The sequence below is a fragment of the Cryptomeria japonica genome, chromosome 9, assembly GCF_030272615.1.
Source record: "Cryptomeria japonica chromosome 9, Sugi_1.0, whole genome shotgun sequence".
NCBI classification, from domain to species: domain Eukaryota; kingdom Viridiplantae; phylum Streptophyta; class Pinopsida; order Cupressales; family Cupressaceae; genus Cryptomeria; species Cryptomeria japonica.
Window position 1 is genome coordinate 3,953,204 of NC_081413.1, and position 16,360 is coordinate 3,969,563.

Here is a 16,360-nt window from a genome sequence, read left to right on the forward strand (position 1 = left end):
GACATATAAATTTCCTCATGTAAATCACCATTAAGAAAAGCACTTTTAACATCCATTTGGTGAATAGGCCAATTCATTCTAGAAGCTAAAGCAAGCACAAGTTTAATTGTAGGCATTTTAGCAACAGGAGCAAAAGTTTCAGTATAATCTAAGCCTTCAATTTGAGAAAAACCTCTAGCAACTAATCTAGCTTTAAATTTACTAACTTGATTATTAGCATTCAATTTGGTTTTATAAAGCCACTTGCAAGAAACAAGATTTTTACCATGAGGCAAGGGAACTAAATCCCAAGTTTGGTTAGAAGTTAAAGTATCATATTCTTCCTTCATTGCTTTTTGCCAATGCGGTTGATTTTTAGCTTGATCAAATGTTTTAGGATCATTAGAATTCATAATAGTAGTCATTAAAGCATAATTACAATAATTAACTCTCCTAGCTTGAAGTTTATCCATTCTAGCTAAGTATTCATCACTATCTTGAATTAAAGATTTAAACCATTTAGGTCTTCTTTTAGAAGTAATGGATTCATCACTAGAAGAAGAGTCATGAGGAGTAGAGTTATTATTATCATCATCACTATCACTAGAAGGAATAGAAAGAGATGCATTAGGAGTAGGGTTAAGAGAAGGAGGTTGGTCCTCCACAAGCACAACTTTGGTTTGACCAAGTTCATCATCCTTCACTTTAGAACAATCATGAATGCCCTTTTCTGCAATACAAACATCTCTTGCAACTTTTACCTTGTTAGTAATAGGATTGTAAACTCTATAACCTTTAGTATTTTCATCATAACCAACAAAAATAAAAGGAGAAGATTTAGCATCTAATTTTTTTCTTTTCTCCTTAGGTTTGTGAACATAAGCTATGGAACCAAAAATTCTTAAATTCTGCAAATTAGGCTTTCTACCAGACCAAGCTTCTTCAGGAGTTTTATCCTTTAAGGCTTTGGTAGGTGTTCTATTAATTAAATAAGTTGCACAAGCCATAGCTTCAGCCCAAAACTTGCAATCCATATTTTTAGCATGCAATAAACATCTAGCCATTTCAACAATTGTCCTATGCTTCCATTCTGCCACACCATTTTGTTGTGGTGTATAAGGAATGGTAAGCTCATGTTTAATTCCAAAAGATTTTAAATAAGCATTAAATGCATTATTGACATATTCTCTTCCATTGTCAGTACGAAGAATCTTAATTTTAGAACCAGATTGCCTTTCTACAAACATATGAAATTCAGTAAACACATCAAGCACTTGATCCTTACTATGAAGGAAATATATCTATGTTCTCCTTGAAAAATCATCAACAAAGGTAAGTGCATACCTTGAACCTTGGATGGAGGGATTCTCCATGGGACCCAAGAGATCACTATGAACGAGGTGCAATTTAGTGTATGCCCTCCAAGATTGACCATGAGGAAAGGGTTCCCTATGCATCTTACCACTCATGCAACCATTGCAAACAATTTGAGAAGGAGCAATACTAGGCAATACATCAACCATATTTGCTTTTTGCATCAATGAAATATAATCAGAATTGAGATGGCCAAGTCTTTCATGCCATATAGTAAAATCAATAGTAGTAAGCAAAGAATACTTTGGAGGAGCAAATTCATAGAACTTGAATAAGTTATCACTATCCATTTTAGTAGTAGCAATAACATGATTAGTGTTTGGATCAATGATATAACATATGCCCCTATAAAAGTTAATCCTATAATCTTGACAAAGTTTAGGAACTGAAATCAAATTTGATTTTAATTCAGGAACATAAAGAACATCATGTAATTTCCCATTAGGAACATTCACATCACCAATAGCTTCAACTTTACAACTATGATTATTAGCTAATTGAACATGAATATTAGAAGTATCGGGATGCAAAGATTCAAAACATTCTTTATGAGAAGTAACATGTTGAGATGCACCAGAATCAATAATCCACTCAAGTGGTTGAGAAACATTATAAGTACATGTAAATGCATGACGAGATGAATTACCATTATTATTACCTTTCTTATAATGAGGTTTATGTTGATTATTTTGATTATTTTGATTCATGGGCTTTTTACCATTTTGTTTCTTAAAACAATTATTAGTAATATGTCCATCTTTCCCACAATATGTGCAATGGGGTCTTGTTTGAGAATTATTCCTTTGATTATTATACGTATTATTATGATTATTATTATGAGAATTGTTATGATAGGATTTAGAATGAGATTGATAATTAGAAGATTTGTGATTATTATTATGATTATTATTATGATTATGATTATGTTTATTATTATTGGATCTAAAAGTATTATTATGATTTTGATTTTTAGACATAAAAGCATGTTCACTACTTTTAAGAGTACCAAATTGAATTAATTTAGCTTCCTCTTGACGCAATAAATTACGAAAAATATCATATGTTAATTGAGTAGCTAAGCTAGGAATAGCAAGTTGAGCATGAATATTCGTAATAAATTGTTGAAATTGACAAGGAAGACATTTTTTAAGAATAAGATGAATTAAACGTAAATCAGCAAGAGTAACTCCTAAACTAGTTAATTGACTATTAACAGAATCAAACTTTAATAAGAATTCATCCATAGTTTTAAAATCCGTATACCTTAGATCTTCAAGTTGATCTTGAAGTTGAATTTTTTGGGATTCATTTGAGCTATCATAAGTTGTTTTAAAAATTTCCCAAGCTTCATGCGCTTTTGTACAATTTCCAATTAAAACATACAAATCAGGAACCATTGAAATACCAATTAAACCAAGTGCTTCCTCATTTTGAGCCTTCCATCTATCTAGGTCGGCTTGAGGAGCAGTTGTAGCGGGCTCAAAAGTTTTATCAGTCGCAACATCCAAAAGGTGTTTGAAACGAAAAATAAACGAGATATGTGTTTTCCAAGAATGATAATTGGAACTATTTAATTTAATTTCTGGAATTAATGTAGACATGATAGTAAAATAATGATTCGAAATTAAAAATGCCCCTTATATTAAAAAAAATAACCACTTGAATAAAAAAAAATTAACCTCCTTAATTAAAATAACCAATTTTGATTTAAAAATATTATAGATCGAAAAGTATGGTTTTTTTTAAATCATTAATAATAAATTTTAACTATTTTAAAAACTTTAATTTTATTTAAACAACTTTATATTAAAAAACTTTAAATATTAATAATAAAACAATTTTATATTAAAAACTTTTTATAAAAAATATATATATATTAACACTTAAAACAAAATATAAACTTTTGAAAACTTTTTATATATTTTTATATATATTAAAACTTTATTTTAAACTTTATAAAGAAACGTTTAAGAGAGAAAGCAGATTAAAAACAAAGAAAGCAGTTGGAAAACAAAGAGGAATAAGAAATGGCTTGAACCAAGTCACTACAACCAAATTATACCAGAACGTAGTAGAAGACAAACAAAATGTGGCTGGAGAATGTTAAAAAATGAATGTGTTGTGCTGGCCGAGTTGGTCTAAGGCACTAGATTTAGGTTCTGGTCTGAAAGGAAGAGACGTTATGACAGAAGAATGGTCAGGTAGGTAACACCAACCTATTATTATTTTTTAACTCGTCTAGTTTCCCTTTGGCTCTAAGCATTTAACCAGTGGTTAGTAAATTTGCTTTGGGTGTACGTCTTATACCAGACAGATATCAGGGCAGAGTTACAGAGACAAAGATAGTTTGCTGAGGAGCTCGGTAAAATAGCTGGGAAAGACAAAATCGTGGGGAAAGCTACTTATGTTGAGCTCTACGGGATGGAGAGGTACCTTTAAGGTTCTCCTGCGTATTGTGGCATTGGTTGATTAAGCTCCTCCTGTGTATGTTCGAAATTGTCTGATTGAGCCTGCGTAATGTGGTAGATAGTGAGCTTCATAGCTTCGAGCTAGGAGTGCCTTTTTTTTATCGCTTCTTGGGTGGGAACGTCTGAGTTCTTTGAGATTCTCTCGGCGTTATTTTATTTGTTTCTGAATTTAATTGGATAGGTGTGGTTGAACTTGTGCAGAGACTGATAGATTCAATGTTCTGAAGGTGATACCTGCGGGCAGTAGCAGTGGGACAGCAAAGAAAGGGTTTGCTGCAATCTGATTATACCTATATTAAGACTATGGCATATACTATGATTTTGTTAAGTAGCTCTAAGAAAGGCCTTATGACAATCTTTTGCGGAGAGGAATATTTGATTCTAGTTTGTTCAATATTTTTTCTTGTTTAATGTAATTCCTAACATTGTCGAGTGTAGGGAAGAAAATGTAAGATTTATTATGTAAAGTAAACCAGGCTGAAATAAGCACAAACAAAGATTGAAATAGATCAATAGATATTAAAAAAAGTTAGTATTCTGTGAATGAGGTTAGAAAATGAGAAAATTTGATAACAAAATCTTGCAAGGAAGCTTAAATTTCTTTTTTTTTTTTTAATCAAAAAAGCTTGCAAGTAAACAAAATGTGAGAACCTGCCATATGAATCAGACAAACAACTTTATGATGAAACTGTTTTGGCGGCAAGCCTTCCAAAACAAATGAATATGAAATCTAAAGTATGCAGGAAAAGAAGTTAGCACCGGAGTTTTGGCGGCAAGCCTTCCAAAACTTTAAAAAATAATTAAATTTAAACTAGAAAAAAGGAACTTTGGCGGCAAGCCTTCCAAAGCCCTTTTTTAATTAAAAAAAACTAGAATAGAAGATTAAACCTCCAGGCAAACTTGTTAACAAGTTTGGAAAAAAAATTAAAAATCTGAAACCAAAACCTGCACAATAGAAAATATTAGAAAAAGAACTTCTTCTCCTCTCAAGAATGCCTCCAACAAGGTGAACTCCACAGAATGGTAACCTTCATCAATGTCAACTTAAAACAAGGATTAGAAACTTGCTCTGATACCATGAAAGGAAATAAAAGAGCAAGGAAAGGAAAATTAATCCAAGAAAGTTTATGATGAAGTAATTGTTACCAAGAGAAAAGCAAAAACCTTGGAGCATCACCCAAATGTGAAGAAGGAGGCACAAGAACTTTTGAAAGGGGAAAAGCAAAGAAAAACCCCTTGTGATATTATGAATGAGGCAATGCCTAAAAATGAGAGAGAGAGAGAGAGCAAGAAGCTCTTTACAATATTGTCATTAAGAAGAAATGAGAGAGGAGGCATCTCTTAAATAGAGATGAGGAGAGGAGTTACAAAGTAACTCCCAAATCTATGAATGCCACCATTCATAAAATGTGTGCGCCATGTGTCCACATCCTCTTATGGAGGAAATCTAATATTCCTTAATAAAGGAAAATAAAAGAAATGACTTGTCCTCACACATGTACTAGAGGACAAATTACATGTAGGAATTCCAAAAGAATATCCTAAACTAAATACAAATAAACCTAAGCTAAGTAAAGATTAAATATTCTAACACCATTCTTGCCTTTCCTTTTCGCATAATGTTAGTTGTTGTAGTAATGCAGAATAGCCATTGAAGGAACTTAGTGCATATATAGTGCAGACCCATTTCAAGTATTACGTCCCTGGGTTGATAACTAAATGAGCACTAGCCATGAAAATAGTAACTTTACTAGATGAAAGTCCAAACTTCAAGTTGAGACTTCAATTAGAGTTATTATTATTATTGTTGGAGTAGACAGCAGGTTCGTGGTGCAATTGGGTGATTGCACCCTTCCTTTCACACAATTGTTGAAGAAAGATGTTTATTTCAAATGGAATGAGGAATGTTAAGAAGCTTTTGACTCTATTAAGAATTACTTGGCCAATCCTTCTATCGTAATGCTAGCTATGTCTAATAGACTCTTCTTTTTTATACATCACTACCTCATCTCACAATCTAGCAGCTTTATTAGCTCAACGTGATGACAAAGGCCAAGAGAGAGAAATCTATTACATTAGTTGTACTTTGATAGAATATGAGACTTGATATTCTATTGTAGAAAGACAATGTCTATCTCTCATCTTTGGAATGTGAAAGTTAAGGCATTACATCCTTCATGCAAAAATATGAGCTATTGATAAAAATGGGTGATGCTGCTCTCTAAGTTGGGTGATAAAAACTTAGATCTTTCAAGAAGGTTGGCTAAATGGATGATGTTGCTCTCTAAGTTTAGCCTAAAGCTCATAACTCAGAAGTCAATTAAAGGGCCAGTCATCATTGATCAGTTGGTTGACACCCCATCTAAAAAAAAGTTTCCTACCTTAGATCTTTTCCCGGATGAAGATGTAATAACCATGGGTCATAAACCTATATGGGATGAGTATTTTGATGGATAGAGATGTTAGACTGGTTCAGGAGTGGGTGTGGTCTTGACCTTTCCCAAAGGAAAACTAGTCCCTCTTTCATTTCATTTAGAATTTCATTGCACTAATAATATCATCGAGTACAGAGCCTTAATTATTGGGTTGTGTGTCACGATTGTCATGGATGTGAAACATATCCACATCCATGGAGACTCTAAGCTTATTGTAAATCAGGTTACAAGCATGTATCATGTTAAGCAGCTAAATTTATCTAAGTATAGGGATTTAGTCATAACTGTACTGAAATATTTCACTTCTTATATGATCAATAGTATTTCACAAAGAGAATCATCATGTGGATGCAATGGCAAGTGTTGCTTCCCTTGTAGGCTTAGATTTTGGTCAGGACGAATATCATTTCGTGGTGCAAATCCTCCACTCTCTGGTTGTAACTAATCAAACCCAATTTAATAATTTTATGTATTGATTTAGGAGAATGGTCGCGCACATTTATAATTATCTCAAAACTGGAAGTTTTCTCGATGACGCTAGCAAGAGCTCACGTGTGCGGATTCAAAAACTTGTCACCTGTTATATCCTTTTATCTAACATCCTTTATCAATGATCCTATAATAGTGTTCTTCTACATTGTTTGACAAAAGATGAGATACCCCTTGCCCTCCAAGAAGCTCATTTAGGTTCTAGAGGTGGGAATTTTGGGGAAAAATCTTTAATCCATAAACTAATCCACATGGGGTGTTATTGGCAAACAATGGAACAAGATTCCCTTACCTTTTTCAAGAAATGTCCCTAATGTCAATGACATAGTAACTTGATTCGAGCCCCCGCACAAGAGCTCCAAACTCAGGCTTCTCCATGGCCTTTTCAGACATGGGGGTTTGATATCATTGGCAAGATATCTCCCCCTTCTTCTAAGGATCATACCTTTATCATCACTGCTACCAATTACTTCACAAAGTGGGTCGAAGCTATACCATTGAGATCCACCACTACTGATATGCTTTGTGGATTCATTATGGATAACATCATTTCTCACTTTGGCTCACCTCCACCCTTTTTTCTGATAATGGTACACCATTTAAGAACAAGGAGGTTAAGAAGTTCCTCAAAAAATTTCACATTCAACATCACTTTTCTACACCTTATTTCCCTCATTATAATGGTCAAGAAAAAACATCTAACAAGACTACTGAACAAATTCTACGTAAGACCATTACTAAACATGACAAAGATTGGCATACTCAGTTGGTATATGCATTGTGGGCCTATCGCATGAGTGTACAAATGGATACGAGGACAATGCCTTACAATCTCATGTGTGGTGCTCATGTTATCATGCCTCTTGAAATAGAAATTACATCATTGTGCATCTCTCTAAAAGGGCTTATTGTACCCTTCATCTCAATCAACTTGAGTTGTTGGACAAGTGCCATCTGAAGGCCCTTCAACATCTTCAATCTTATCAAAAGTATTTGTCTAAACAATAAAATCAAAGTGTGCTAGGTGACCTGGTTCTTCGTGAGAATTGGAGAAATTTCAATGCGCCACCTGATCAAAGAGGGGACTTTATCTTGAACTGGTTGGGTTCGTACATCGTCACCTTTGTCTATGGTTTTGGTGCTTATGGTTTATCTCATATGGATGGTACAACTTTTAAGGAATCTATCAATGCTTTACAACTATGTAGATATTATGCATAGAAGAAAATCCCCCTGTATCATGTGTGTGATGCTTTGATTTCTATGCTAGTCATGTCATGACATATCTTCATCAACAAGATGTCTAATTCTCTTTGTGTTATGAAGTGAGTGTACATATATAGGTTTGCATGTATGTGTGTGTGTATATATGTTCTCTCTATATCTTAAAAACATCTATACAATGGTCATTATGGGATTTAATCTTGCATATAACTAGCCATATGTAAATAAAATCATGATGTACATCTACTCTAAATTATCCATCACATGAGCATACATAATAAGTATATAAAGCAAAAAGTGCATAGATCCATAATGGCACAAGATAAGATTGGAACATTGAATCTTATATGTGTGTGTGTGTGTGATGTCAATGTAAATTATCAATGTACATGTATCGCATCACTACAAAAACACGTGATGTTGGCATACATGTCTCTGAACTATATAAGTACATGGGAAAAAGCATGGAGCTATGTCACACTTTGGGCCAATTGAGGGTAGTCCAGCCGAACTACCCTTGGGCCACGTGGTGCCAAAATGGCATCGGAAGTCCAGCCGGATTGAGTTCGGTCAGACTCCCTTAGTTCAAATGCTTTCATTAAAAAAAAATTTCAATTTTTTCTTTTATTGTTAGAACTAAGGTTAGTCCGACCTGACAGAGTTCGACCGAACTCAATCCAACCACACTCAGTTCGACTGGACTAGCCTATGTGTCATGTGTTGTGGCACAAAAAAAGGTGAAAAACTCTATATTTCTGAAACTTTTCACTTCTGCTCAATTTTTTCTTCAAGCAAAATATTTTTTTATAAAAATAAAAAAATACCCTTTTGTAGAGATCGAAGTCACGAATCTAGACATATATTTTTTTTTAGTATTTTGATTAATTTAAATATTTTTTATTAATTAAATATTGCAAGTATCTTTTTTAAGTTTAAAAAGAGGCTGATTAGAAATTAAAAAAAATATTAAATAGTATTTAAAAAATTAAAAAAATACTTTTCACTAGATGAGAGAATCTTCTCGAAAGGGTTTTTTTTTTTGGTTAATGATATATTTAGTAGTCAAAAGGTGACACCGAATAGAAACTGTCAAATTTAGCTATGTTGGACTTCAAAATATTATAACAAGAAAAATATACATCAATTTTTATTTGTTTTTAACACTACATATATATCAGTTCTAAGAGATTTCCACAATCCATCATATTAATAGTGTAGTTTCTGGATTTGATTGTGTGTAAGATTCTTGCATCAACATTTCAAATCACACACTATGATCCATCACCAAGATGAAGAGAGTCAAATTCGTGATCTGAAATGTTGATGCAAAAATCTTACACACAATCGAATCCAGAAACTACACTCTGAACTGCATATATATTTTTTCTATTTGGGAAAAAAACCTAAAAAAATAAAGTCCATTTTCAAATTTTTTAGTGATGCCGACTAGAACCCCTAATTTTCAACATTTATTCAGCAATGAAAAATCTATCTTTGAATTTATTAAAAAAATATCAATTTTTCTTCAAAAATCTTTAAAAAATAACAGACCTAAATTTCATTAATATTTCTACATTTGATTAGTTTACATCATTTCAAAATTCAATTTAGAAATGTCACTTTTATGTGGTCGAGGTTAAATAGTTTTAGTTGTGTTGGTTGGTTCCTTTATAAAAGCATGGCACATGTTTGTTCTTTTACCCATCTATATATAAATCAAAATAATTCTATACATCTGATGAATAAAAAATGAATCAATCTGTACAACTCAAAATGTCTCATAACCCCAAAGGAGGATGGGTCCTAGAGGTCATAGGTGCTGAAGGATCCTAGTCTTGACATGAAGGTTGTCTCACTGAGGTGGACTGCAATCTTGCAGTAGTAGTGCTTTGTGATCGCAAGCCCCTCATTTCTCCACACAACTTTGCCATGGTCTCTCACTGCATCATGAGCTCCTATCGCAAGGAAGCCTCTCTCTAGAATGTTGCCTAGTAGGGAGTTGTTGGTCACCTCATATTACTGGAAGTTGCTGGTGCAAACAATGGTACAACAAGAGATGGTGGGTGCCCTCTCACTGCAGATGCTAGTATCTCTGGGATAGGGCTCAACACCTTCTATCTCTGTGTTTCCCTCTCACCCTCATCACCCGATGAGGATTGGTCATTGTTGTCTCCTCCTAGAGCTCCAACATCTCCTCCTACTATCTGGTAGGAAGATCGGAGCAGGCCCTATTGTGCTGCACTAGTTTGCAAAGTTCTAGGTGACTCCAACATCATCAATGTTTATCTATGGTGTGATGTCATCATCCCCATTTCCCTCAGAGCTATCACAAATATCTCCAAGGGTGGGTCAAGGCAAGTTTTTTGATCACACCATGCTTCTCACCGAACAAACATATGTGGGTGCAACAAGTGGAATGATCTATACCTACCCAAACTTCCACATACTCTATTGCAAGTAGTAGGGAATCACAATATGGCCCTGGCAACTAAGCAGGAAGAAATCACACTGCATCTATAGGAGTTGAGTGCAGTCTGTGATCCAGACCCCCAAGTCATTGAATGGTTGCCATATGATGTCGTTGATCCTGAGTTGGTCGATAGTGACCCTCTATTATGTGAGGTCCTTGGTTTGCCACTCACCATGCCGCAATGGGTAGCCATGTGCCCTCAACATGTCTAGAGGCATTGGCACTAGGAATCCAACTAGTCATGTGCACGTGATATTCTCAAAGATCCAAACCTGTAGCAGGGCGCATGTTGTCAAGCTCTAGTACTCATGGTAGACATAGCGGGAAATCTCGTAATACATATGTGTGAGAATTCTCTGCCCCCACACATACATGGTCCCACGCTCCTCCATCTCCCAGGTCAGTGACACAAATCAGGCAGTCTGTTCTGATCTGTGGCCATCAATCAATTCCCGACATGACACAGTCACTATCATGATGCATTGAACCAAGGGAATTAGAACTCAGCTCTAACTCAATGCTAGAGGATGTGGTAGACATTGATAAAATTCATAGTCATCTCTCCTATGGGAAGATGGAAGGACATGGTATCTATTTCCTATCTTTCCATCAAGGCTCACAACATCGATGTGTGAAACTATAAATTTTGTAGGCGGAAGATCCACCACAGTCCCACTCTTCAGAGTAGTTGCTTGTCTGTGGTTGATATCTCCTCCACTTGGTCCTACAGTGTCTATAAAAGATCTCCCAATGTATGCTCTCGCATCTCAAGAAAGGTCTGTATGAAAAACATGAAATTCTCATCAGACTCTAACAACCCTCTACTTAGGATGACAGTGTGTCCTAGAGATGCTAGCGCATCTCCTAGATGTCATCATCTTGGAGGAATTAAATTAGCACAGTCCCAGAATGACAGTGCACACCCTAGACAGATGTGCGATGTCAGGACCCAAATGTGTCCCCTGGGTGCCTGCGTAGAGTAAAAAATGAAAATACTAAAAAAATGCATAAACTCAAGCATAAGAGTACAGTTAGAGGCCCACCTAATCAGGCTCATCACCCTGCTACACTTCAGTCCAAAGATCCTCAATCTTTCTCACCCTATGCTCTCATCTATGTGGCATTTTTTCTCAAACTCTATACAAATCTCAACTCAAATACTCATCGTGAATAGTGAAAATGACCCTTCCTAGGCCCTGTTCTCGATTATATAGGCTAATTTTTGCTTGAAATTTTATTGACCATTTTGGGACAATCCTTGCTCATTTTCCTTCTTGTTTTCCCTACCTCACTAGGGACAAAACATGAGGGGACATATACTCACTTTTATCTAATTTTTCTTTTCTATCCATACTAATGCTCCTTAAGCATTCTTCTCACCAAAGTAGATTCCTTTGTTTTTCATGTTGACAAATTTTTAACTTTTATAGTATGGGACTAATCACATTGAATACTATGGTTTCTCATGGAGACTTGGGGGCCTCATTTTTGATTGTCCACTTGACCTCTATGGCCTCTACAGTACCCTTTTTGGGATAAGTATTTATTGCATTTATTGCACTGCATGATCTTAATGAATTCATCTTTCAGAAACTACTTTAGTGCACCTGATCCCTTAAGTTGATCAGTCCACTAAAGTGGGGGAAAAATATAGTGTCCTAAATTGCACCTAGTGCATTTATGACACTCATGCATGGCACCTAGTGTACTAATAATGGGTCCATGATCAAAATCCCGTCATTTTGACATCATGGAACCCAAAGACAAAATACCCTTGTTTTAAGAAGATGGAAACGTGCCACACAGACATCTGCATGCCATGCTTATGTGCCAATACATATGTGAAATATCATGTCATACAACTGGCCAGACACCTTCCGACATGTGTCCTGTGCCTTGCTTCCAACTATAATGGTCATTTGTTCCTTTTCCCAGCCTTAAAAGCCCTTCTTTGCTCATTTTGGGGGGTTCCCTTTTGGACTTCTTCTACTTTTTTGGGTTGGCTCTTTATTTCTTAGCTCTACTCCTTGGCTCTCTTAGATCTCTCTCATTAATACTCTCTTGAAGGCTCTACAAGCGCAATCAAGCAACTTCTATCTACAACACTCTTGCAATCATCTTGCAACAAGTACATATCTTGAGCTTCATCAGGCTCATATCTCGAAAAGGGGGATTTGATTACATGCATTATTTATCTATCTTTTATCATTGCATGTAATTTATCTATCATATCTCTAAGTGTATCTATTATCTAGGTGCATTTAACTTATCAATGCATATCATTTTTATCTACTTCTAATAGGGGTTTGCTGCCATTGAGCAGAGTATAGTTTCTGTTTGCAAGTTTATCTATTATCTTCTATCCAATCTATCTATCTAGTTGTCTATGCACATGGAAACACCAAAGTGGCAGTCTGATTGAGGCAGACCCATATACAACCCCAAAATTTGTCCCCGTCTTTGTGTGTGTAGGTGACAAACAGGTTTTGTGTAGCTACAGAGACTTGTTGTGCATCTTTCATTAGATTTTGTGTTCCTTGGCCATATGGACAGCAGTGCGCCACACTAGCGTCTATGCACTGCATTGGTGCCCAAAACCTTAGACCTTCCTAGTTTTGTGTTATAACCTACTTTTAATTTTGTATTGCATTGTTAGTTCAGATTTCTATATTTCATTGTTTCTGCGCTTTAATTATTTAATTGTTTATCTATTAGTATAGTTTTTATTTTGTTGTTGTCCCTTCGCTCACCCTTAGCACCAGTATAAGTGAGGTAGTGGAAGATTGATTTGTTGTCTAAGATTTATCATCTTAGAGGTGACAAATCCCCTCCCCTACAATTAAATTAATATTTAATTAATTTATCCCTTCTTGAATAATTAATTCCATTAATTATGTTAGCCTTTATTCTTCTCAAAATTAATTAAATTATATGTAATTAATTTTATCACTATAGTCCTATAATTAATTTAATAATAAATTAATTATTTTTCATTCTTCTAAGGTCATTCCAATCATTATTTATTCTAAACCTCTATTAGTTAATTAACTTCAATTAACTAAGCTAACCATGTGATTCCTACAATTCACCTTTTTCTAATCCTATCATCTAGCCTAATTAGTCACCCTCTAATCATTCTTATCATTTTCCTCAATTTTATATTCCCGCACTCATTATCTCTTCTCATGTCACATCCTTCTAACTTTTCCACTTGCACTCTAATCTCTCATTAAGCCACCTAATTTTTCCTTCTATTCACTTGCACATTTCTAATCACCTTGATTAGGAATGGGTCAACTCTTTTCCATAAATGGCTTTCCCATCTCATCCTCCAATCTTAAATGCTACCCACTTTGGTCCTTTCAAGGATATTCAAATTCTTTGAATCTTCCGATGCCTTCTCTTCCCAAGGAATTTTTAATTCCTTTATCTCTTTATTTTTCCCAATGTATTTGGGAACTCTTCCCCATGTACTTGTAGGGCGTGAAGACAAGAAATGCCTTTATGGAATATCTCTTGGATCTCACACCTTTTCCTCTCAATCTTCTTCCAACTTCTTTCAATCCTAGCTCTCCATTTTGAATCAATCTTGGCCCTCCATTTTGGCCTCCTCCAATCTATAAATTGGAGTCTCCTCTCACAAATCATCAACTTTTTCATGCAATCTTATGTTGGCCTTTTGAGTTTCAAATCCATTCACAACACCCTCATAATACCAAATTCATACCTCATATAAATCCAATCCATATCATGGACACAGTCATCCTTTGAATCCAAATCCATGTCTTTTTGTGTAGTGGAGAGCAATCCACATATCCCTCATCCAAGGATCAAATCAAGTGGAGCAAAGGGTGCCTTTACTTCATCAAGCTCAATCAAAGGAAGAGTAGAAGCTAAGGTATAATGGTCATTTGTGTCATTTGAATGCATGGTTATTGTGTTTTATTTAATTTATAATACTAATTATTAACCTCAGATTTTCCTCTCTTCATTCTGGCACACCCAATGGACCCCAAGTCCCTTTTATTTCACATTTTTGTGTTTTTTGTAGCTAATTTTTTCCCAAGTTGCAAATAAATGCCTTTGACTACGCAACATCATCTCCACCTCAAGATTGACATCTCCACTTCCAACAATCAACGTTTGCATTCAAATTTTCATTTTTTGCCTAACTGTTTCTATGTAGAACTCTAATCGCCATCTCTGCCTTTGAAACAACATCCCAGACTATAGAATGTCTCTGCCTTTGAATCGACATCTTTGCTTGAGATTCAAAACCTTTGTTTGATATTTTATGCCTCTCTCTAACTTTTTCTTGCATTTTTCATGAAAAATTTTGAATCGACATCTTTGCCTCTAAATCTGCATCTATGCCTGTGAATCGGTGTCTATGCTTAGTAAAAATGTAGTTTTCATAAAACAAGCATAAATTTTCCCTCGGGTGTCAAAATTTAAAAATTAAAAATGTGTTGGAAAGAAGACTCAAAGATATAAAATGGGTTGTCAATATATTCTACATATCATGTTTCAAAAATTAGGTTAACATGTTCTTTTTGAACTTCAAATGCACATGACTTTAGCATATGAAATCATTTTTCAATGAACTTTTTTTTAAAAATTACTTAGAAATCATAAGGAATCTAATTTTATAATTTTTTTTTTTATATAGTTCATTGGTGTTTTTCCTCATATTTTTATATTTGGGCTAATCATCTTATATTTGTAAATTTGTTCGATTGTCCAAGATCAATTATCATAAACTATTAATGATTGTTGTAGAACATTTTGTCAAAGAAGTTCATGATTTTTCGCTAATTTAGATTTCACTTTTCATGACTTAGAGTACCAAACATCTATTTTGGTGCTTAAAAAAAATCATTGTCTTACATGTCGTTTGTCTTTGCACATTTTGTAAGGTAAACTCACCATTACACTAAGTATCCTCTCCCCTAACCTTCGCGAATCTTGGGTGTAAAGGAAAAGTGATTAACAACACCCTATTTTTATTTTGAGTGGAGAAGCATCTCTTGGGGGCCTCATCGCCTCAAGGGAGTGTTTCAAAACTAAGGTACATTGGGGAAATCGTCTCTCCCAATAGAATCTCGAGTAGCATTTTCAATCTGCTATATAAATCTATCGGTTAGGCGGCTGGAGTGTTGAGTGAATTTGGCTATGTGGAGGCCTTCTCTGCAAAAATAAGCTCAATTAAAGCCTTAAGTTGCTTTCTTCTAAAATCTATTGTTGGGTTGGGATCCCTTAGAACATTACTAGACACCTTGTTTTAGTGGCCCAAATCATATTTTCTTGTTGGTGCAAGAGGTTGGACCTTTGAAGCTACCCCACATCATACTACTCAAAGTAGAGATAGATGTCACTCGATTCATAAGATCTCCAGATCTTCGAGATATGAGATTTTGGTATGCCTAAGATGTGAGTGTTGTGCAAGGGGGGGCTAGTGCTAACAAATCTCTATCTATTTGCTTTCTTTAAGTATATGGAGAAATCAAATTGGAGATTCAACAAGTAGAATCCACTTTCTAGCCTAGGTTGTATGTTTTTCGTGTGTCTTATATTGTTCAAACTAGTGAATTTTGTCACATCGAGCTAATTTAAGCCCTCATATTTTACACTTTCTTTAAGTGTCATCTTGGCCAACATGTATTCATTGCTTTATATCTCTTGCCAAGACAAACAATCCCAATATTTGCAAGTTTGAACAAACATTTGACCAAAAATCCATCAAATTTTACCTTGTCAAGCTAGGTTTTGTCACCTCCACCTCTATTTCATCATCTGTGTTTCACTGCAGATCACTGTCTCTATTTGAGTTACACCATCTTTGCCTATGTTCTGTCATCTCTATTCAAACTAAATCCCCAATCAGTTTTCATCCATTAAAATGATCATCAATCCCCAACTGA